The sequence below is a fragment of the Bubalus kerabau genome, chromosome 4 (assembly GCF_029407905.1).
Source record: "Bubalus kerabau isolate K-KA32 ecotype Philippines breed swamp buffalo chromosome 4, PCC_UOA_SB_1v2, whole genome shotgun sequence".
Taxonomy (NCBI): Eukaryota; Metazoa; Chordata; class Mammalia; order Artiodactyla; family Bovidae; genus Bubalus; species Bubalus kerabau.
The window spans coordinates 23,406,932-23,432,564 of NC_073627.1; the positions used below are offsets into that span (position 1 = coordinate 23,406,932).

Genomic DNA, 25,633 nt, shown 5'->3' on the forward strand with positions numbered 1-25,633 from the left:
CTTCCTGAAGGTCCGCTTTCTTGTTTCCTTCCACAAAGAACAGCTTCTGGAGAACGTAATCATGTATGAGTATGTGTTTGTTCACCTACCCTTTTTTATTTTTCATCAGTGTCAGATACCAAGAGTTGTGTTAATGTGTTGAGTGTACCTTCAGCCACACTTGGATTGTATTGATCCAGAAATAGTCTCCATAGTTAGTTACTGGCTTATGAATAGTCATTAAAGTGAACATGGCACATATACACTTATCTATACTGCCTTTTGTTATCATTAATATTGGATATGTTCTGGTGAGAACTCATCTTTATTGTACAGGGGGAAAAATACTTTTTTTCCCTGAGTTTTCCAAAGACAGAATAGATCACAAAACTGAAGGAAGTAAATATTCTTGTAATGGAATATGTAACTTCAAAGTGATTAGCCCATTCTAGAAAGAAAACAGCTGGGAATTAAGGTTCATCCACTGGAAATTGTTTTACAATAATCAAAACATTTAAAACCTCAAGGCTCAGGATCCCATAGGTCAGAGCCAACCTTTTTGATAAACTCTTAGTAAAGTCTTAGAGACTAGAAGCAAGATAGTTTGTGACACACATGCGTTATAAAAACTAGAATAGATTTTTACTGAATAGTGGTATAACTGATGGTATATGTTTCTTAAAGGTCCAAATGTAATAAAAAAATGGAAAAAAGAGTCTCAGTGTTTTTAATGCACTAAATATGCAAGGAAAGCTTGTAATTTTGTTATCATAATGTGGTGACAATATGGAGTGGCCTTTCACAGCTCTTAATGAATTTGCTTATCCAGATAAGGTCCTGTTTCACCAAAGTACGTAAACTACTGTAAGTTCATTTGTACAAGACACTTGAGAAAATTCGTTTCCTTATATTGTAGTCATGTCACATGGTTTTCAACCCCAAGGGTAGTAAATTTCTACATTCACATATGAGAAAAAAGTTTTACACTGAAAAAAAAAAAATGTCCAAATAAAGGTAAACCCTTTACTTACATGTAGATAGCTTGTCTATATGGACAAGACTTGATTTATAGTGAATTCACTGCGACTGAGCTCACAGCCCACAGTGACTAGGACTTTGTCCAGCCTCCTGAGAGTGAGGAGGAAAGGAAACAAAGCTGGGAACACCCCCTTGGTACCTGTTTTTTCTTTAAAACACATGAAATCTTTCTCCTGTTTCTTTCTGAGTCAAAAACTAATTTATCAGGGACTTGTGGTGGTGGTCCAGCGGTTAAGAATCCACCTTCCAAAGCAGGGGACACAAGTTCAATCCCTGGTCAGCAAACAGGTCCCACATACCCTGGGGCAACCAAGCCCTCACAACAACTACTGAGCCCACGCACTCCAGAGCCTGAGCACCGCAATGAAGAGCCTGTGCACTGCAGTGAAGACCCAGCACAGCTAAATTTTCAAAAATAGTTTTTTTTAAATAATGTATTCTGGGTGTAGGTTATTGTAGGGCTAAGAACTTCAACCAGCTCAGCCCCGACAAACTTGGTACCTTTTTTAGTACATTGTCAAAACTGGGCAGAGGAGTGGTTAATGTGGGTGGTAAACAGTGCTAGATCAAGATGGCTCTGGTATTAAAGTCTCTTAAATGGAAGTGGTTCCTTTGCTAAGCTGGAGATGACAGGGAAAACAAGTCTATCTAGACTGAGCCTGCCCATGCAATGCTAGAGCAACAGGTAGAAACTAAGATGGGATCTGGCAGCTTTTAACCACAGGGCAGGAAAATCAAATTAAAATTCCTTCCTGTCAGAGTGATCATGCAGAAAACACTGATGTTTGAGTTGTTTTCCTAGTTTATTTAAGAAGGTGGCATATGGGCAAGGTCCTTGTCTTCCATTCCCAGTAGGCATTGGGCATGTCACCGAAACTCGGAGCCTCTTTCAACATACAATAGACTGAACTACTTTCAGTCCCCTTCTCCACATAGACATGATTTTTTTTTTTTTTTTTTTTTTTTTTTTTGGCTGCACTGGTTCTTAATTGTAGGATGCAGGATCTTCAGTTGCAGCAGGTGGGATCTAGTTCCCTGACTAGGGATCAAACCTGAGCCCCTTGTATTGAGCCTCTGGACAACCAGGGAAGTCCCACAGCCATTATTTTTAAAATGCACATAAAGTTTGAGGGCTTACATTTTTATTCATTTTTAACAACAAATGGCAGAGGGGAATCCCCAACGGTCTCCCAGTTTTCTTATAGGAGTTTCAAATGTCATATCTCCCCATTCATCAACAAGCATGACCTTTTAAGTAGCTCTCCTGCAGTACATGAAAATGACATACTCTGTAAAGCAGAGCTTACAGGAAAGTAACTGGAGGGAAGCTCGTTTTAACATAGAAACATCCTATGGAAAAGATAAGATACTTGATTCACTATATTTGAAAGAGAAGCTGGTTCTTGCCTGGAGAATCCCAGGGACGGCAGAGCCTGGTGGGCTGCCGTCTATGGGGTCGCACAGAGTCGGACACGACTGAAGTGACACTGCACACTGGAGCTTAAATCCCTCCAAATTTTTAGTTTTGATCCTTCCCTTTTAGAAACTAGTTTAGGTTTTGAACAATTGGTGCTGACAGTGTGAAATTCCTATTACCTGCCATTAAATTGAAGCTGTGGCTTCTCGTGTGAACAGGCAATGATGCTGGGATTATACTGTGTTAAATGCTCACTTCAGCAATCACTCCCTTCTACCCCAAAGCACTACCACACACAGTCTCCCTGCCTGGCTTCAACAAGGGCAGGAGTTTCATCCTGTTGCTTCTCATTGCTGGGCAAAACTTGCTGGAACAATTACCTTCTTACTGATTTGCACATTAGAGGGCTCAGTGTCTTTACAAAAAAAAAAAAAAAAAAAAAAAACCCACTGTGTAACAAGCTGAAAGGAACTCTTGAGCCTTTTTAGAAGAAATCATGCCGGGTTATCATCTGGCTTACAATGTTGTTTCTTTGATCAACACAGCAGGGGAAATTCTGAGTATAGTCAAAAATATATACAGGTCTTAGTAATCATAAAACTGTTTATAAACATCTTAATATTCAGTTCAGTCTATCAGTCATGTCCGACTTTGTGCAGCCCCATAGACTGCAGTACGCCAGGCTTCCCTGTCCATCACCAACTCCTGGAGCTTGCTCAAACTCATGTCCATTGAGTTGGTGATCAACCATCTCATCCTCTGTCGTCCCCTTCTCCTCCTGCCTTCAGTCATTCCCAGCATCAGGGTCTTTTCAAATGAGTCAGTTCTTCACATCAGGTGGCCAAAGATTGGAGTTTCAGCTTCAGCATCAGTCCTTCCAATGAATATTCAGGACTGATTTCCTTTAGGATGGACTGGTTAAACCGTATGAAATTACCAATGTTAAGTTTTTAATCTACAAGATGACCATTTCACCTGGTCTAACGTAATAATTCTGCATTTTATAGTCCAAATTATAAGCTCTTAATAGCAGTTTTCTGAGTGTGAAATGATAAAACTTTGGACTTTCCAGGCTGACACTTCTCTAAAAATTACTGCCTATTATTAAAATCCGGATTAAGATGCAAATCCTAAACTATCAAGTATTTAACAGCCTGATTTTTAAAATACAACACAATAACAGATAGTTAAATTAGCTGGCTTGTGTTCACATGTTTTCCCATTTAGCAACAAAAACATGTAATTTTTTGCATGTATTCAAGACATATAGGGAGGTAAAGCTCCCAAATGATTTAATTGCTTTTTACATAGAACTGAGACAGTGACTGCAGATCATGGCCACCTCCCTATATGAGCCATTTGAAAGGCAAGGAAGGCCACCTCAGACTTGACCTTCAGAAGTGGCAAAGACCTTGGGTCAGCCATCTCACCCACCCATCAGCCCCTTAGATAAGACCATTCCCTTACACAAGTCCTCTAGGATTGTCACCTAAAATGAACACCTCTAGTCTTGGTGGTGGGGGCAGAGGAGGGGGAGTGGGGAGGGGAGGGAGGGTGTAGGGAGGGGAGTCCATCCTCTCTTAGGACAACTCACTTCTTGAATTAACTAAAAGTATTTCCTCTCATTGAGCTAAAACTTGTCTTTCCATGGAGTCAAAGAGAATAAATGTAATCCTCTTCCAAATAAAAGATCTCTAAATATTTCTCTTTTTTTCTTCCTAAATAACTGAATAGACATATGATCCTATGGATTTCTTAAGACAGTTGAGTCTAGATGGATTATGGGTTTTTTGTTTTTTTCCTGAGTCATCTCAAATGATTAGCAATACTTCTGTGGACAGTTGTGATTGAGAAGTCACACTGGTTTCGATGAATAATCTAAAGCAAAGAGAAGAGAAATCTACAAAAAAAGAAAAGCGAGAAAAAAAGGAAGTGAATGCATATGATAACACTGTTTTAGGCATTTGGGCATCTTCATCTTGATAGGATGATGTATTTTTGTTGTTCTTATTTTCCTTTTTTTTTTAAATTGAAGTATAGTTGATTGACAGTATCATGTTAGTTTCAGGTGTACCAAAAGACCTTGGAATATTTCAACACTGATGCCCCTTGAGGTCCTGCCACAGAACACAATTTCTCTCTTCCAGTGTCTGTTGATGAAGTGGGGGTAAAGGACTATCCCTCTTCTACTCTTGAGGTCTAGACCACCAGAAAGTACGAACGTTTTCTCTAACAGGATCAAACCCCAGTTCCTCTGCAGTGTACTGCACTTAATCAAGGCACAGCATCTCTAGACCTCAGAATCCACCTATCTGAAGCAAGGAGGGTTGTTGTGTGATGATCTCACAGTGTTGTCCAGAATGAAAATTTTATAACTGTGTAACATATGCAAACTCTATAAAATGAGGGTCAATATTTTCATATGTAGCAAAACAGGGAACAGGCAGATTCAGTTCATCACACAACACTTCTCAAGACTTGATCATTTGCATTCCACTGCCACAATTTTTATCATTTCCGGGTACTGCCTGTACTATGATTACTTAACAGCTTTCTTTGAATCAACTTATTTATTCCACTTGAATAATTTATTTTACAAGAAAATTTTATATCAGCATACATGCAAAACCATTGCCTGTCATAAAAATATATTTCAGCACATATTTATTTAAGCATAAACACAATTATGTTTATGCTTAAATATAAAGTATTTTAAAGAACATTATTTAAGAGCATCATCTAAAGTAACCTGAAAGGGACTTCCCTGGCAGTTCAGTAGTTAAGACTCCATGCTTCCACTTTGGGGGTGTGAGGATTCGATCCCTGGTCAGGGAACTAAGATTCCACATGGAGAGGCCAAATAAAAAAAAATAAAAGCACCTGAAGGATCCCACATAGCAGTGTGGGATAAAGCTCTTTGGATTCAAGTGTGATAAAGGGAGGTTATTTTTGTTGTTGTCATGCACTCCCTAGGTCGTGTCCAACTCTTTACAACCCCATGGACTGCAGCATGCAAGGCTTCCCTGTCCTTCACTGTCTCCCAAAGTTTGCTCAGATTCATGTCCATTGAGTCAGTGATGAAGTTATATTTCCCTTATAATCCCTGGAATGTCAAGAACTTTGTTTTCTTAGAAACTCTCCCTGGGTCAATAGCAGTTTATAGCTCAAGAGCAAATTAGTGAAAGTCAATCCCTTGATCACCTAATGCTGAATAATAATAAAGCCAACATTTGTTGAGCACTTACTATTGCCCTTGTGCTTTTCATGCTTTTGAATCTTATATCTAATTCCTGAAGTCAATATAAGAGTTGATCACTTTACCAATGAAATCTATATTTACAATCTTGGACTCAATCAACTCCTACAAATATTTTTTCTTGTGAAAAAAAAAAAACCTAGCCTCAAGTTGTAGCACAATGTAGTAAATGTTATGGAAATTGAAGATTTGTCTTAGGGATTTCATCACTGTGGATTTGTAATCAAAAAGACTCAAGAGAATCTACTCAGAGATCAGTGTTCTTATAAAAGGAGATGTAGATATAAAAAGCAACCTTGTTTGAATCTGCACCTCCTTTTCCTCCAGAATTCTCCATACTCCCAAAATTAAAAAATACACATACATATACACACATTTTTTTCTGATTTTTACTTTATATTGGCGTTCAGTTGATTAGCAATGTTGTGTTAGTTTCAGATGTATAGTAAAGTAATTCAGTTATGTATACACATGTATCTGTTCTTTTTCAAATTCTTTTCCCATTTAAGATTATTACAGAATATTGAGCAGAGTTCCCTGTGCTATACAGTAGGTCCTAACATAGCAGTGATACACACAGATTTAAAACAAATGACTTATAAGCTTTTCCATGATACGAGTTATTGTACTACATACGGAACTGCCCTCAAGTCTGATAGGGTGTGTTATGTTTGCATTTTACCCCTGTTGTGGTTTCCTGTCAATCTGTGAGCCTTGGGGAACCTTCTAGAAGACCTTCTTGGTTGAATCTCAGAATTTTAGCAAGCACCAATCTCAGATGTCTGTTACGCAGAGTTACTGATGGCTCAATGAGTAAAGAATCAGCCTGCAAACACTGAAGATGAGGGTTCAATCCCTGGGTCAGGAAGATTCCCTGGAGAAGGAAATGGCAACCCACTCCAGTATTCCCGTGGACAGAAGAGCCTGATGGGCTACAGTCCAAAGGATCGCAAAGAATCAGACACAACAACTAACCACACACACACACGACTCTCTGAACTTCACTTGTCTCTTCCTGTGTGGGTGCCTTGAATGGATCTTCCTCCTCCTCAAAAGACACTTCACATTTCCTGAGACATTAGCTTTAAAATCAAATGTCAGTCACAGTCTAGGTGGACATTTCTCAGATTAATGGGGATTAGATTATCCCCAGGGAGGCTGCCAGGCCCCACCCAAGCCTACTGAATTTGAGTCTACCAGGGTGGAGCCTAGGACTCTAGCACATCAAAGTTTTGAGAACCAGCAATTTGGTTTAATCCCCTCATTTTCCAAAAGGGGAAATTGAGGCCCAAGAGAAGTAAATGACTCACCTAAGATCCAGCTGTCTCAGCATCAGGACAAGAATTGTTCCTCGAAACAGATCCTCAGGATAGTCAAAAACCCCTCCCAGTCCAGTTGGACTGAACTCTGCCAAGAGTTTGACATCCCCACCGCGTGGTACTTTTTCATGTTTCTCTTTATGCCACTTGACTTGGTAGACCTCACGTGGCTAAACCATTACTTGTCTTATCACTGCCAGTGTCATCAGAAATCCAAAAACCAGTTGTAACCAGCGACCAGGAGCCTAGAGTTTGATACGCTCTCCAAAAGCAAAACTTGGAAAATCTAACCTAGGAAAACTCCTAAATTCCATCCTATAAAGGATGGAATTAGCCATGTTGAAAGGCAGTGGGGAGGGGTGGCTAAGAACACAGACCTTCACGCAGTTTTGGGTTCAAGTATGTTGCCTGATGCCTGGTATGCAGTAAACACTCAATAAAAGCTGCTGTGTTGATGATGGTAATAATTCAAGACAGAATACCTGAGCAAACTTGGAAAAATCTAAACCTGTTCGATAGGTGTATCTAAATCCAAAGAAACTCACAACTTGATCAACTGTGATAGGATTCTAGCTGAAGCAATGCTAGGTTAACAGACCACACAGCCAGCTTGGAGTGAAGAAAAAATGAGCCACTCAAACTGTTGAATGCCTACCAGATGCCAGGCTCAGAGCTAGGACTTTTGGACACATCATCTCGTTTATCCCTGACCACAGCCTTATGAGACGATAATATGATATCTTTTTCTTTTTTTGCTATACAGTAGGTGTTCTTGCCTGGAGAATCCCAGGGATGGGGAAGCCTGGTGGGCTGCCGTCTATGGGGTCGCACAGAATCGGAAGCGACTTAGCAGCAGCAGGTCCCTTAAAATATAGCAGTCTGTACATGTCAATCCCAAACTCCCTAACTATAGGATATTCTATTTTATCATCCTTATTTTAAAGATGGAGACTCTGAAGTTCAGGGAAGTTAAGTAACTTGTCCAAGATCACACAGTTAATTTACGGTGGAGACAAGATTCCTACCTAGATCTGTCTGACTCCACTACCATGGGTGATGAGTAAAATTCCACCCGTGAGATACAGACTCATTGCCAACTGGCCTCCTCTCTTCTTCAGCTCTTTTTAAGCACCAATGCTTTTCTCCTAAACCTTAAAATGATTTTTTAAGGAGAAAGGATTAGAAGAAAATAACTCCTCTTTAAAGAACACAGACAGTAAAGAATCTGCCTGCAAGCAGCAGACCAGGGTTCGATCTCCAGGTCAGGAAGATCTCCTGGAGAAGGGACTGGCAACCTACTCCAGTATCCTTGCCTGGAGAATTCCATGGAGAGGGAGCCTGGTGGGCTACAGTCCATGGGGTCACAAAGAGTCAGACATGACTTAGCAAGTAACACACACACACACACATGCACAAACAGACTGATAATCTAGTCATCTCCCAGATATTTGTGTAGATGGAAACATCCACACATATGGCATTCCAGGTCAAAACAGCAGCTCTGTGTGTTTAAATCATTTTGTTGGCATTTTCAGCCTTACACAACAGTTCTCACAGCATACCTAATGAACTGTAATCATTGTCCAAAGTACGTAACTTAACAACAAACGGGGAGCAAGTGAGATAACTGGTAAAAGATCCCACCAGAATGGTATCTGTCCTAAACACTCTGTGACTCAGCTGAACTCAACACATCAGCAATAGGCGTTGTATGTGGAAGCAGGGGGCTGATGCAAACGAGGCACCAGGAAACTCGTGCTTATCAGAATAGCTGCTTTGAGTTGGCTGCAGCCATGCTAATGCAAAAAGGATCTGAACAGGTCTCCCCTTGTGTTTTTTTTTTTTAATAATTTATTTTATTTTTGCCCTGCTGGGTCTTCACTGCTGTGAGGGTTTTCTCTGGTTGCAGCGAGCAGGGGCTACTCTCCAGCTGTGATGCACAGGTTCGCATTGCAGTGAGTTCTCTTGTTGCAGAGCACAGGCTCCAGGATGCATGGGCTTCAGTAGCTGCGGCTTCTGGGCTCCGGAACGCAGGCTTGATAGTTGTGGCTCTCAGGCTCAACTGCTCCAAGGTATGTGGGATCTTCCTGGACCAGGGATTGAACCCTTGTTGGCAGGCGGATTCTTTACCGCTGAGCCACCAGGGAAGACCTCCCCTTGTATTGATACTAGAATTATTGTAGCAAGATTTTCTTTTTACTGTCACCATCCACTTTGAAGGTAAATTTTATGAGTTCTGACTTAAGCTCCTGTGAAACTGAAAGTGTTAGTCGCTCAGTCGTGTCTGACTCTTTGTGACCCTATGGACAGTAGCGCACCAGGCTCCTCCCTCCATGAAATTCTCCAGGCAAGAATACTGGAGTGGGGTGCCAGTTCCCTCCTCCAGGGGATCTTCCTGACCCAGGGATGGAACCTGGGTCTCCTCAATTGCAGGCAGATTCTTTACCATCTGAGCCACCAGGGAAGCCCTCCTAAGGTAGGTCTATAAACCAGGTGGAAGTTGACAGACAGGTTTGTTCTGCTGTGGCTGAAAGTGTTCTAGGTCCATGCAACCTGGGTGTCCTGCCAGTGGACAACGTAACTCCCTCTTCTCCAACAGGGGTCGGTTCCCTGACACTTGACGCTCCCCCCCAGGAGGGGAAGGGATGGGCTGTTTTCTGACTCACCCTGGCCGGAGGCAGAACCCTTTTGTCCGATGGTTTCCTAGTGATATTACCTCCCAACTGGGAGAGCAGACAGACGTTCCATCCATCGTACACCTGTGCTGTGCCTCCAGCCCCCTCTACAGGACATTGTTAAGAACTGGATGCTGGGAACTAGGACAAAACCGGCCCCCTTTACTTGGGACTGAGTAGGGATTTCAGGGCTAAAACTGGGCAAGTCCTGGGCAAGCTAAGATACACTGGCCACCCCGTTAAATAAATGGGGACCTAAATCTGGTTGTAGGGGCATGATCGTCGTCATAATTTTATGGCTGAAGTCCGGGATGGGGAAGGGACAACAGACCGGGATGAAAGCGGTACAGAGGTTACCTAGCAAGGAGAAATAAGCTGTTGAATAATGAGGCTCTTTGCCCTGAGTCAAAGCTCTCAGCCCTAAAGCAGAGCCATGTATCAGATTCTACAGCCCAGGCTGGGGAAAGAACGGGGGACTGGAGACTTACATGTTTCCTTATGAGCTGTCAATCATTCTTTTGATTTTCCTTCACTTGACAAACAGCTGCTGAAATCCATTATGTTGCAAGAACCCTCCTGCTGCCACTGCTAAGTCCTAGGCACCACTAAGAAAGGTCCAACACGACATGACCCCTTGCCTTTTGTCTGGTAGAGGAGATGTCTGCCCAAATGGTCAGAGCCCAGCAGATGCACACCTGCGTGAATCAAAGACATTGCAAAAATGTGCCCCGGAAAGGCCTTCTCCCTACAGAGCAATGAGTGAGGCACTCCTTTTGGTGGGTACTTGAGCACGGCAGGAACTGACTGGCAGGAGTCAGGCCCAGGGCCAGGGGGCAGAGGAGCATAAGATGGCTCACTGGAGTCCTTTGAACTCTGCTCTAAAGCTAGCCCACCTTCTCTGCCTGACCCCCAGGGACTGACAGAGCCCAGGAAATTTCTAGCCAGAGGAGATTGGCTAAGTAAATTATGATACTGAAAGTATTTTCCGAGTTAATGCTGGTAAGAAAGAATATGTAACAAGGTGGGGCTATACATACATTCTCAGATTGCTTCCTCTGCCTCAGTCACTCAATTGTGTGTCTGACTTTTTGCGACCCCATGTACTGTAGCCCACCGGGCCCCTCTGTTCATGGGATTTCCCAGGCAAGAATATTGGAGTGGGTTGCCATTTCCTCCTCCAGGGGACCTTCCCAACCCAGAGATCGAACCCACGTCTCCTGCATTGACAGGTGGGTTCTTTACCACTGAGCCACCTGGGTAGCCAACACTCTCAGACTAGTTTCTTTCAAAAAGTAAATGTATGTTGGGATCATACTCCTGTACAATTAAATACACATCCAGAGAAGAACTAGAAGGGAAAATAAAGAAACCAGATCCAGTGTGTTTGTGGTAAGATTAGGGGTGATCTTTTATTCCTCTTGGCAAAACTGGGTTTTGTATAGTTAAGTCATTTTCACCATAAACAAGGGAAATATCTTTAGTGTTATAAAGTTCACGTGGACTACATTCTAGTGAAAAACTACAGTTAAAAAAAAAAAAACAGTGCTGCTATAAATTAAACCTGTTACAAAAGAAAAAAAAGAACAGTCCTGGATTAACACATCTAAAGTTACCCAGGAAGAGAAGAAACAAAAGCCTGTACAGGGGAATTAATTCTCCTTTCAACTCATGGGGCTTAATTATTTTGTCCATCTTCCCACCCAACTGGTGCCAGAAGTGGCGTCGTAACACCCAGGCCAGAAGCGAATCCAATGGCCAAAGATGCTGGATTAGCTGAGCTGGCCTCCAGGCAAGCTGGGAGATGTAATAAGAGCTGGTGTCCTTCCAAGAGATGATCTTTGAAGGATAACAATCCCAGGCTGCCATCAAAATGAAGAGATGGAGACAGATTCAGCTGCTGGGCTGAGCTAAGCTGAGTGATAACTTGCTATAGCCCTGAGGCGGGTGTTCGGATGACTAAGGAGGGACGGGTCCTCAGGGTGAGGGCCCAGCTCGGGGGATGGGAAGGTGGGTCCAGTACCTCATAGCTCCTCCCACATACCACAGGCTCCACCCACTCCTCCTTGGTACTTCACAAAAGGTGTGAGATTGTTTAAGTCCATTTTAAACAGGATGCTTCCTGTTCGTCCAGTTTCAAGACTCCAGGGATGCCAATGAATCCCCACCACAGTGTCTCCAGCCAGCGCCCTAGGACCCTAGGCTTCCCCTGGATTGAAGAGAAGGAAGTAGGTAATTAACTAGGACGTTTGACTAGTGGTTGAACTGACTCTGTCCCTGAGCTTTATCCATTTGGAAACATGGTTCTGGGATCAAAGGGGGCCCCCTTGGAGGTTGCCCAGCACCTTGGCTCCTTGTATTTACCTCCATCTCTGGCCCTAGAAAGCCAGAAGAAGCTGGAATACACCTGGATGGAGCCTCCCTAGTTTCCAGATCCTCATCTGGAAACTGACTTCTCCCCTCCCCCATGCCTCCAGGCCAGCAAATTCCTCCAGAGCCCAGACCCTGCTGGCAAAGATTTCTGCCCCCTTCCTCCTGCCCAGGTCAGTGAACCGCCCTATCATTTTCAAATCACCCTGACTGGGTGCCCTTGACCCTAACCCTGATAAGATTCCAGCTCTCCTAGATCTTGGGGTGGGATGGGGGAGGGGCAGGATTTGCCCTGAACATTTCTTCCTGGCTTCTTCTTGGACCTCTTACTCAGAAATACACAAACAAACTGCCTTTCCTCCAGAAAAGATGGTAGACAGAGGTGGAGGAGCCAGTGACAGATCTCCACCCATTCCTTCAACACTTACGGACGGTTTGAGAGTCCTGTGATGGAGCACACTCAGAGATGAGGGGGTCCTGGCCCTTGGAGAAAGAGGAGAGAAAGGCACTGACTGTCTCTACCAAAGGCCACATGCGTGGTCCCATGAGTCAGGGGAGGGAAACAAACTTTCCTGTGTGCAGACACTAGGGAAGGCTTTCAGAAGTGTGGTATCTGAGCTGGTTCTGAAAGGGCAGTGGGAGATGGAGAGAGGGCACTAAGGGAGGCAAGGGAGGCCCTGTGGAAAGTTTGGGGCAGAGACAGAAAGGAGCAGCAACTAAAACTGACTTTCCCTAAGACTGAATTCTTCTGCCAAGCTTATGGTTAACCTCCTTATCCAAAACTTCACTCCCTTTCTTGTCCTACACCTGTTGCTGCTAAGTCGCTTCAGTCGTGTCCGACTCTGTGAGACCCCAGAGAAGGCAGCCCACCAGGCTCCCCCATCCCTGGGATTCTCCAGGCAAAAACACTGGAGTGGATTGCCATTTCCTTCTCCAATGCATGAAAGTGAAAAGTGAAAGTGAAGTCGCTCAGTCGTGTCCGACTCTTAGCGACCCCATGGACTGCAGCCTACCAGGCTCCTCCGCTCATGGGATTTTCCAGGCAGGAGTACTGGAGTGGGGTGCCATACCCTTCCAGATTGAGGAGTATCAAAAAAAAAGGGGGGGATTATAACCAAGCAGGACCCAGTGGGGCCTTCCTGGGAAGACCACGCCCCCACAACATGTCCTCTACCTGCCTCTCAGTTATCGAAAAACTTCAGCCTCCTAGACCTTCCCAAATAACAAATTTAATTAGAGAAGTGAGAAAATGCAAAAATCAAGGAAAACAGTCAAGTAAGACAAAATAACAGTAGCTTAGCAATTAAACAAAGTCAAGGACCTTTAGTCCCTCCTCAAGGGCTATAGATCATGTTCTGAGCCATGTCCTTGAGCTATTTCACAGATAACTGAAACCCCCACCAGATGGAAGATGTTAACTACATGCTGACCACAAGCACGTAACCCCAGACTAGTTGGAACCAGAAGGTTGATGATGTTAATCCCTGATTACCTCACCACCAACCAATCAGAAGAATGCCCACAAGTTGATCATGTACCATGCAACCTCTCCCTCACCCTGTCTTTAAAAATCTTTCCTTGAAAGCCATTGTGGAGTTTGGGGTTTTTGCACATTAGCCACCTGTACTCCTTGCTTGGTGCCCTGCAATAAACGATGCACTTTCCTTCACCACAACCTGGGGTCAGTAGATTGGCTTCAGATTCAAGTTGGGTTTGATCACACAATAAGCCAGTTGTTTAAGTGGAGGGGGGATACTCTTTGGAGGGTTCTGATTCCAAACCCAGGCTGAATCTCAGCCTCCACTTGGTCCTCCTGGCTGGGAGGTATAGGAATGAGTTGTTATGGGAGACTATTAAAGCAACGAGACAGGTTAAAACATGCCTACTGGACTCTGGTAAGACCACCCCTTTCTCAGTAGGAGATAATGCAATCAAAATTTCTTAGAGGCCCTGGGCTTTGAGGTAGGGAATCCCCAGCACCCAGGAGAGTCCCGTGGCTGAAAAGGTCAGCAGATGGTGGTGACTCAGCACTAGGAAGACCAATGCTTCTGTCCCGTTTGGCTGAAGAGCTCTGGCCAAAGGACTGTTGGCTCAGATCCCTAGTCACAGAGACCTTTCTCCACCAGATACAGATCAGCTTCATCCAGATTCCCTGAAGAAACTCAGAAACCCAAAGCATCTCTCTAGAATGGCTCTGAAGAACTACTACCAGGATAGCCAGTCCCCAGCCCCTGCCTCTTGCCTAAGGAGCACCTACTCTCTGAAAATGAGAGTGAAATCAGGTGGCTCAGAATGCTGCCTCCCACCTGGGGGAGCTCTGAGAACCAAATGAGGCAATCCATGGATGCAGGTGAGCTATAGAAAGTACAAGACTCTGTTCAACCCCTAGGGGGTTTTCGGTTGTTGTCTGTAAGGCGAGAGATGCTGTACTAAATTCTCCCCCTCCTGTTTTCACTTCCTCTTCTTTCACTTTACCCTGGGAAGGGGAAAATCCTGTACAGATTAACAGCTGATGTGTAAAAGTACCCAAACAACATTCTTCAAGTGGCATTTTAAGAGCATCTTCTGGTCACAGCCACGTGACTGGGTTCTGACGTTTCAGACTCAAGACCTGAAGATTTGCTAGATCAGAATAAACTGTGGGGGTGGAAGGGCCCGTAGGTCCAATGTACCACTCTATTGCTCTTTCAGAGGGTCCCCAGCCTGAGTTTGGACGCCTCCAAATGAAGAGTGGATGTTGTCAGTGTATCCAGGCAGCCCCACTGACATTAGCTCTGCATTATGCTAGACAATGTGGACAGGCTCACCATCCACTGGTCCTGGGTGGGGTCTGGTGGGAAGTCATGGGTACAGAGAGCCCAAGAATGCCCTAACCCTGCCAGCCTTTTCTCCCTTACACAAGTCCCCAAGTAAGCCAGACCAACCAAGGACAGCTCAATGGGAGTTGCTGTCCCCAAGCCATGCCAGCACCAATAATGTCACCAAGATCTGGGGACAGTTCCTACATTTACTAGGGTTAATAATAACACATATCATAACCTATATGGGAAAGAATCTGAAAAAGAATAGATATAGGTATATGTATAACTGAATCACTTTACTGTACATCTGAAACTAGCACACCATTGTCAATCAACTCTAATATAAAGGAAAATTTTAAATCAGATCAGATCAGTCACTCAGTCGTGTCCGACTCTTTGGGACCCCATGAATCGCAGCACGCCAAGCCTCCCTGTCCATCACCAACTCCCGGAGTTCACTCAGATTCATGACCATCAAGTCAGTGATGCCATCCAGCCATCTCATCCTCTGTCGTCCCCTTCTCCTCCTGCCCCCAATCCCTCCCAGCATCAGAGTCTTTTCCAATGAGTCGACTCTTCGCATCAGGTGGCCAAAGTACTGGAGTTTCAGCTTTAGCATCATTCCTTCCAAAGAAATCCCAGGGCTGATCTCCTTCAGAATGGACTGGTTGGATCTCCTTGCAGTCCAAGGGACTCTCAAGAGTCTTCTCCAACACCACACTTAAAAAGCATCAATTCTTCGGCGCTCAGCCTTCTTCACAGTCCAACTCTCACATCCATACATGACCACAGGAAAAACCATAGCCTTGACTAGACGGACCTTTGTTGGCAAAGTAATGTCTCTGCTTTTGAATATGCTATCTAGGTTGGTCATAACTTTCCTTCCAAGGAGTAAGCATCTTTTAATTTCATGGCTGCAGTCACCATCTGCAGTGATTTTGGAGCCCAGAAAAATAAAGTCTGACACTGTTTCCACTGTTTCCCCATCTATTTCCCATGAAGTGATAGGACCAGATGCCATGATCTTCATTTTCTGAATGTTGAGCTTTAAGCCAACTTTTTCACTCTCCACTTTCACTTTCATCAAGAGGCTTTTGAGTTCCTCTTCACTTTCTGCCATAAGGGTGGTGTCATCTGCATATCTGAGGTTATTGAGATTTCTCCCGGCAATCTTGATTCCAGCTTGTGTTTCTTCCAGTCCAGCGTTTCTCATGATGTACTCTGCATATAAGTTAAATAAACAGGGTGACAATATACAGCCTTGACATACTCCTTTTCCTATTTGGAACCAGTCTGTTGTTCCATGTCCAGTTCTAACTGTTGCTTCCTGACCTGCATACAAATTTCTCAAGAGGCAGATCAGGTGTTCTGGTATTCCCATCTCTTTCAGAATTTTCCACAGTTTATTGTGATCCACACAGTCAAAGGCTTTGGCATAGTCAATAAAGCAGAAATAGATGCTTTTCTGGAACTCTCTTGCTTTTTCCATGATCCAGCAGATGTTGGCAATTTGATTTCTGGTTCCTCTGCCTTTTCTAAAACCAGCTTGAACATCAGGAAGTTCACAGTTCACATATTACTGAAGCCTGGCTTGGACAATTTTGAGCATTACTTTACTAGTGTGTGAGATGAGTGCAATTGTGCGGTAGTTTGAGCATTCTTTGGCATTACCTTTCTTTGGGATTGGAATGAAAACTGACCTTTTCCAGTCCTGTGGCCACTGCTGAATTTTCCAAATGTGCTGGCATATTGAGTGCAGCACTTCCACAGCATCATCTTTCAGGATTTGGAATAGCTCAACTGGAATTCCATCACCTCCACTAGCTTTGTTCATAGGGATGCTTTCTAAGGCCCACTTGACTTCACATTCCAAGATGTCTGGCTCTAGGTCAGTGATCATACCATCGTGATTATCTGGGTCGTGAAGATCTTTTTTGTACAGTTCTTCTGTGTATTCTTGCCATCTCTTCTTAATATCTTCTGCTTCTGTTAGGTCCATACCATTTCTGTCCTTTATCGAGCTCATCTTTGCATGAAATGTCCCTTTGGTATCTCTGATTTTCTTGAAGAGATCCCTAGTCTTTCCCATTCTGTTGTTTTCCTCTATTTCTTTGCATTGATCACTGAAGAAGGCTTTCTTATCTCTTCTTGCTATTCTTTGGAACTCTGCATTCAGATGTTTATATCTTTCCTTTTCTCCTTTGCTTTTTGCTTCTCTTCTTTTCACAGCTATTTGTAAGGCCTTCCCAGACAGCCATTTTGCTTTTTTGCATTTCTTTTCTATGGGAATGGTCTTGCTCCCTGTCTCCTGTACAATGTCACGAACCTCATTCCATAGTTCATCAGGCACTCTATCAATCAGATCTAGGCCCTTAAATCTATTTCTCACTTCCACTGTATAATCATAAGGGATTTGATTTAGGTCATACCTGACAGGTCTAGTGGTTTTCCCTACTTTCTTCAATTTCAGTCTCAATTTGGCAATAAGGAGTTCATGGTCTGAGCCACAGTCAGCTCCTGGTCTTGTTTTTGCTGACTGTATAGAGCTTCTCCATCTTTGGCTGCAAAGAATATAATCAATCTGATTTTGGTGTTGACCATCTGGTGATGTCCATGTATAGAGTCTTCTCTAGTGTTGTTGGAAGAGGGTGTTTGTTATGACCAGTGCATTTTCTTGGCAAAACTCTATTAGTCTTTGCCCTGCTTCATTCCGTATTCCAAGGCCAAATTTGCCTGTTACTCCAGGTGTTTCTTGACTTCCTACTTTTGCATTCCAGTCCCGTATAATGAAAAGGACATTTTTTTGGGGTGTTAGTTCTAAAAGGTCTTGTCGGTCTTCATAGAACCATTCAACTTCAGCTTCTTCAGAGTTACTGGTTGGGGCATAGACTTGGATTACTGTTGTACTACTAATAATAACTGCATCTGTGCTGTACATTTACTATGGAGTCAGGCTCTAGGGTGAGCCTGGCTGGGAGTGAATGATGAAGGAGTTAGTAAGAAGAAAAGATACTGTCAGTGGGTTTGGGTGGTGAGGAAGCTGGGAGTGAGGAAGTATGGCTGGAGGGTAGCCTCAGCCTGCCTTTGGGAGATGCCAGACCTTCACACCTTGAGTACTCCCCCTGGTCTCGCCCCAGCCTCACAAATGCCTACCCTTCCATCAAGATGCAGCCCACGTGTGCCCACCTCTGAGAAGCTTTTCCCAGCACCTCTATTTCCAGGTGGTGTGAGATGCTTACCATCTCTGGTTTGCACAGTCGGTGTCTCCTCCCAAGGGTGTGGTCCCAATCTGAGTCACCATGGTATCCCTGGAGCCCCACTCAGGGAGGGTATTAAACAATACTGATTGACATTCATCTTTGTACCCCAGTGACTATTAGACAGTATATTACAGAAGAGATAGATGTTCCATGAATGAATGAATAAGTGAATGAATGAATACCAAGGGGTTATAGGGCAGCATATGACCTTGGGACAGGCACCCAACCTTACACCACTTTTGTTCTCCACAGGGTTTCACCGTGAAGCGACCACTTCATTGGAAGGACTAGCTCAGCTCGACATTTGAGAATCACTCATTTGGCAAATATTCACTGAGCTCCAACGATGTACCAGGCTGGGTTCTGGGTGAACAAGACACAAAACCCTTCGCCCTCGAGAAATGTACATTCAACAGGGAATGAGACCAACTGTCCTTTGTGTCATGTAAACACATCCGTTCCCCTCACACCTCCTCCTTGCGCACCCAGGCCCCTCGACTTTAGCATTTGAAGGCGCCAGTAATGCCCTGCCTCTGTCGTGCTTCAGACTGCAACTCATGAAGCGTAACGAGAGGAGTGACATGGTGCCATTTCAGTCTGCAGCGACAGATGCAGGGGAGGTGGCACTTTTGCTTCCTGGTCCCCAGCTCACTCTGCATCCACTGACTGTCTTCTGCCAAGGCCGGGAACCAGCCCTCTTAATTAAAATGAATTAAATAGAGTCAGCTTTTCATAATTGAATGATGCAGAAATGACCTGAGGACCACGTTTGCCCTGGGCACCTTGGCATCAGGCCTTAGGTGCTTCACTGACCTAGGCTTCCTCCTCGGGTGCATGACTTGCCTCCCTGGCTACCTGGTTCCCAGCAGAGAGTGCTGTTTTACAGGCATTTGGAGAAGGGTTGCCAGCCTCCAGGATTAGTGTCTGCTGGAATGTGGGTGTTGTTCCTCAGCAGCATTTCCTACTTTCCTGGGTGGCACGACTCTCTCGCTAGGCACTGGAGATGGTTGCTGAAAGACACCCAAAACTCACTTGCACCAAATGAGGGGGCGTGCGTCCGCCTTTGAGACCGGTCCTATGTGGTTTTCTTACAGAGCTAGGTGTGCAGTACCATCTCAACAAAGACTCACGTTAAAAGAAAAAAAAAACCATAAAATGCGCAAGAACTGTCTGTTTCAAGTCATCACGCGGTGAATTGTTGCAAACTGATCAATCCTTTTTTACAGCAGATTATCTTAACTGGGTTGGCATGATGTGGATTTGAAAAATGTTTGACGTGAATTACATCCTTCCCAGATTCACTTTTCCTGTGTCCTCGCTAAAGTGGAAGGGTTGCTCGCTCCTAAAAGTAGCAATCATTTACATAACCCTTTTCACGCCCACGGCACGAGGGAGGGGTGTCAATACAATCCGTCACCAGAAGAAAGCCTTACAATTTCTGCAATCACAGGGAATTCAGAGGATGGCAAATAAAAAGCAATATACACTCAGCATGGCACAATTAATAAGTACTATTCTCCTGATCCTTTTCCCATTTCTGCCAGTAAAACTGAGCTCAGCGGATCTGCTTTCTTCTTTGTGATGCCAACTGATAAAGTCACCAACCTACCCGCACCCCCCTCCCCAGTGCAGCAGCATCAAAAATACCAGTATCTAGGAAGGAACTACAGACGATGGCTTTTCTGCCCCGAAGCTGGGGAGGGAGAGGTGCCACTCTATATCCAAAAAATACTTCAAAGAATCAGATTTAATAAGGTGTCAGGTTGAATATTTTCACAAGAATATAAATCTTATTCTCCGGGGTGATGTGTGGACTCACATGATTTTTCATTACTCTTTCAGGCTGGACTCGATTTGAATAAATCTGTCCCTGGACACATTCGGTCAACAAAAGGGTCTGGTGAGATCCCTAAAGCTTTAGAAATGGTTGCCTGAAAGACAACCCTAAAAAGAGCCCTGAAAGACATCTGCGAGTCTGACTGGTTTCCTCACCTGAGGATGAGTTGTCTTAGACATCGCATTGGAGCTGACATCTCTGCATCCCTCAACTGTCCTATGGGCTTTCTCTATCAAATCACAAGAAGATCGTTCAATTTTCCCCTTCTCCCACCTGCACGAAAGAGCAAATGAAACCTAAATGTGTTTCCCCTACTGAAGCACCGTTTGGATCATTTAAAACCCACAAGGATGGCATCGTCTCCCCACCTCCTCTCTCCCTAGAAGCCCTCCTGGTCCAACTTGAACTTCCCTTCTAGATCCTTCAGAGTCTTCAGTATGAAACAAGAAAAGTACCTCTCTATCACTAAGTCCCTGACTCTTGGCTTTGTTTTACCAAAGACTTCTCATCAGGAACAGACAGTGAGGCAGAAAAAGAGGGGAGTGAGGGATAGGGAAAGTAATCACCAATCACTAAGAATCACTCACCAAAAAAGCAGCATCTCAATTAAAACAATTAAGTGCTCATCAAGCTCAGTCTCGTGGTGTAAAGTCAAATATTGGATTTCAGTTGCCCTGTAAGGCCTAACTGAGATTCTAATGAGTCAGACATAAACTGTACAGCTGGCTCATTCTTAGGACCCTTTGGGGCTTCTCAGAAGCGGTAGTGCCCTCTCACCCACAGTGTATCCCCACCAAAAAAAAAAAAGATACATTCTTACAAGTATAATCTATCTGATTCTGAGAATTCTTTGGGCTCTGTTTGCTCAAGTGTATGTAACCAATTACTATGCCCTTGAATCTCATACCATTTCCTCCCATAAGGCTACATCTCTGTCCCAAACTTGGTCAATCAAAATGTCACTATCCATTGGCTGACTCTGATAGACCACCACGCAACCATTAGAAGTGATGTTGTGGAAGAATATTTAATGATGAGGAGGAAAGTTCATCAGATACTTGTCAAGTGAAAATTGTAGGTTTGAAAACAACAGGTGCCGTAAGGTATAAGCCCACTTTAGAAGGTTTTAAATATATATAGCATATAATATATATATATAGCACAGATATGGTCATCTCTTAGTGGTTTTATTTTCCTTCTTGGGCTTTTCAGCAGTTTACGTTTTATGAATATTTTTATCATTGGAAAAATGTAAATAGAAAATAGAGGAGGGTGTGTCAACCCACTCCAGCACTCTTGCCTGGAGAACCCCAGGGAGAGAGGAGCCTGGAGGGCTACAGCCCATAAGCAAAGAGTCGGACACGACTGAAGCAACTTAGCATGGATGCACGCAAATAGAAAACATCCTACTTGTTATAAGCTGTGTGCCCCCTGCCACCCCAGTTAATGTGGTTAAGTCCTAACCTCCAATACCTCAGAATGTATTTGGAGTTAGGGCCTTTAAAAGATAATTAAAGTCAAGTTAGGTCATTTAGGTAGGCTCTAATCCAATATGACTAGTATCTTTATAAGGAGATGGTGTTAGGATATAGACCGTGGAATGAGCATGTGAATACACAGTGAGAAGGCATCCATCTGCAAGCCAAGGAGGGAGGTCTCAGAAGAAACCAGTCCTGCCAAATCCTTGATCTAGGACTTCTAGCTTTTAGAACTGTGAGAAAATAAATATCCATTGTGTATGCGACCCAGTTTGTTTTGGCAACCAGAGCAAACGATACACCCCTCATCCACCAAAGACTGGCCCCAAGGCCAAGCCTGCCATGAAACCACCTCTCACCCCCAAACTTCCCCTCCCTCTGTCTTTCTGTTGCTACTATTTCTGTGTCACCTGGCCTTGTTTAGAATACATTTGCTCACACACCCCCCTGCTGCACTGTAAGCTTCCTGAGGGTGAAGTCCACATGTTAATCACCTTTTTCTATCCCACCGCTGCTGGTTCAGAAGGCCTGGGAGTTCTCAATGAATGGCCATTGAAATAACCAAGGAACAGGAATGGCATTGGGGGGTCAGACCACCTAGATGTTTTCTGGCGATGGTGTTGTGTGTGTGTGTGTGTGTGTGTGTGTTGGGGGTGGGTGTGGTTTTTCCAGGAGGGTGCTACATCTTACCAGCTGTGTGATCTTGGGGGCGGTCACACTTCACACCCAAACCTGAAGAGTTAACAAAGCATTTTCATATGTAGCCTCTCGTTTGGTTGTCATAACAATCCACCACGAGCGCCCATTGTTTCCTCCAGGTCACAGGTAAGGTAACCATGCTCAACGAAGGCAGAGAAACAAAACATTTCATTGTGAACGTTTACAATAATAGCTAAAATGTGCTGAGTGCCTGGTGCGGCGCTGAATGCTTTTCGTGCCTTGTCCCAGTTAATCCTTACAAGGAGCCTGAGAGGAAGGAATTGTTACTAGAGCCATATTACAGGTAAATGGAGGCTCAGAGGAGTCACCTGAGATAACAGGGCTAAAAATGATGGAGCAGAGCTTAAACACAGGCTTGAGAACCATAACCCACACTTAAAACCAATGCCGCCTCCTCCTCACATAAATCCTTATATTTTGTTATTGTTCAGTCGCCCAGTGGTGTCCGACTCTTTTGAGACACCATGGGTTGGAATTTTCCAGGCAAGAATACTGGGGTGAGTTGCCATTTCCTTTCTCCAAGGGATCTTCCCGACTCAGGGATCCAATCCTTATCTCCTGCCCTCATCTCCTGCGTTGCAGGCAGATTCTTCACCAGTGAAAGCCACCAGATAAAGAGGGTCCTAAATAAGAGGCGCAGACAGGAATTGCTCCAAAATTCAGAGACGGAGTTGGTCTAGACAGTCTTCTTAAATAAGGCGAGGTTCGAGCCAAGTCTTTGCAGACATAGCTGAGTGGAGAGGATGGGGTGGGGCCCGCCTGCCTCGCTTCATGCTGTTTACCACTGAGTCTCAAAAGTCAAATTTAACCACCCAGTTTAACTCCTCATATCCCTCTGGAACCACCAGGCCCTACCAGCACCAGGCTGCTAGGTGCAGGGACGCACAGAGGATGAAGTGGAAGATCCCTGCCCATGAGAAGACCAGTCTCCTGCGTAGAACAATAGGGCCCAAGAAGATGTGAATCAGTTATGATGCCGTGACTTCAAGGGTCTATCCAGGACCTTTGGGGAAAGCCCTGGTCTGAATTCTGCCACTGATTTTCTATGAGACTTTAGGCAAATCGCAACCCGTCTCATGGCCTCAACTTCTGCACCTGGAAACAGAATCACTGAATACATATTAGAGAATGATTTCTATAGGCTACCCTCTATCATTTACATCCTATTTCTTCTCCCTCTCTCTCTCTCTCTTCCTCTCCTTTTTTGTTAAAAATAGGAATTTAATGTTAAAGATAGAGGTCAAAGCAAAACAAAAAAAAAAGTTTAAAAGTCAACAACATACAGATAAAAGTCACAGGAGCCAATAGACACTCAAGAAAGATGCTTGTTAAACACAAGATTGATTAATCCATTCTGCTAGGCCCACCTCATGGTTCCACACAATCAAAACCACTAACTTGGGCAATAAAATGTAAGCAAGGCAGCTATTTCTTGAAGATGGAGATATAAATAGCACCAATTGCCATTTACATCCTGCTGGGATGAAAGATGCTTTCAGAAGAGACAGTGTAAATGGATTAACCATTTCCTAGGGAAGCCAGACGAAGAAGTTTGAGTCAACAACAGTACGTGATACCTAGAGCAGCGCCCACCTGTCTCCAGCACTAGAACTCATGGGGGCCTCTCCTAAATTCTTTCTGCCCCTAGTGCCAGACCTTATCCCACTGGAACAGACACTGTAGCAGTGGGGATAGGTTTCTCTTGGCTTATTTCTTGTTAGATTCAAAAGATAAGAGGAATTCCTAAGGAATTGGATGGGCAGTATTTTCTTACTTAAGAACAGAAGTTGAATAAATAGAAACAATCCCCTGGGACCAGTTGACCAACACGGTCTGTTTAGATTCCTTTTGTAAATTTTATTGGAGTATAGTTGATTTACAATATTGTGTTAGTTTCAGGTGTACAGAAAAGTAATTCAGTTATGTGTATGTGTATATTCATTCTTTTTCAGACTCTTTTTCAGACAGAATATTGAGTGGAGTTCTCTGTACTATACAGCAGGTCCTTGTTGGTAAGCTATTTTATATCTAGTAGTATGTTAATTCCAAGCTCTGAATTTATCCTTCCCCTCCCCCACATAAGTTTGTTTTCAAAATCTGTGAGTCCGTTTCTGTTTTGTAAATTAGTTTACATCGCTTTTTTTAGATTCCAGTTACAAGTGATGTCACACATGAGTGATAGCCACATACGAGTACCCACATTTGATAACCATGTATGAGTGGTATCATATGATATTTGTCTTTCTCTAAGTTTCTTTAGATTCTTGAGCACACTTAGCATCTTGGTACATATACGATTTCTTTCCTTTGTATTTTCTTCCTTTTCTGTTTTTTAATGACAGGAGAAAAACTATCTGCAGAGGAAAATTCTTCTGTGTGAACTGAACCCTTCATCTTTTTCATCCCCATTTTAAGAAATATCCACTGCAGTAAGATGAACCCTTCTTTGGAAGATAAAAAAGAGGGGTCCCCATCATTCTACAATGCCAGGGCCCCCTTAAGAGTAGTGGGTCTCTTCTGATTGCTCTCCAGGTCAATTTTCAACAACCCACCCAGCATATCAAGGGGTTGGGCTCTCTAAGAAAACCTCCCCCTTCCTGAGCTGCTGTAGAAGCTTAGAAGATGTGGTGAAATGAAAGATTTCCCAGTAACTGTGCCCACAGGGTTCCGGGGACTTCACAAGCTGAAACCTGTGCCAAGTGACTCCTGCCTGAGGGCCAAGCAGGACAAACTATCGGTGTAACCATTTGTTCAGTGCGTCAGGAAATGCCCCTGCGTCACCTTCATTCGCTCATCTGATAGACATCAGTGTGCATCTGTCTCCCCCGCACCATATTCTCTTCTGGGGATATAAAAAGAGAAGACAAGGCCCCTGTCTTCAGGAACTCAAGACTTAGTGGAGGCACAAGGAAGCCTCCATGCTTGCCTTCTCACTCCCTACCCCCACTCCAGCCCAACCCCGATGTCAGGAAATGAGAAAAGAAGGTTTGAGTCAAGTTGGAAAAACTGTTGGGTTGGGCTGGTGACTACCATTTTGGCGGAGAACCCAGTGGAACCTGAGATGATGAGAATTGGCAGCAATCGTGGTAGCTTCAGATGGTCTTCTATGCAGCATCCTTTGGGGGAGAGGGGTAATACTCTAGGGTCCTCATGAGGGACAAGCCTACAAAAAAGAAAAAAGATAAAACAGTCACAGAGCTGGACACACTGCCTGCTCCCATGGAGAAAAGAAAATGATATAAGTAGAAAAAGATGCACATGGCAGAGATTTATATTGAGACAGGCAATCAAGTAGGAAAAAGTATTACTATGAACCCAGGTGCCAGATAAAGGCCTTGAAGCCTGGGCCCAGGGTGGAAAACTACTACCTTTTCTGATGGGAGAGCGGTGGTGTTTGGGGAAGGTGAGTATAGGGGTTGCTTAAGTAGACTAAACTCATGTAAACCCCAACCCACCCATCTCCTCACCAACAACTAATTGGTGCCA

The 25,633-nt window shown here is 44.0% G+C and overlaps 1 protein-coding gene across 1 annotated transcript in view; it reads left to right on the forward strand.

The window, feature by feature from the left end:
• Positions 1-25,633, forward strand: part of TOP2A (DNA topoisomerase II alpha) — a 210,549-nt gene that overhangs the window by 1,229 nt on the left and 183,687 nt on the right. The gene's annotated exons all lie outside the window — the stretch shown is intronic.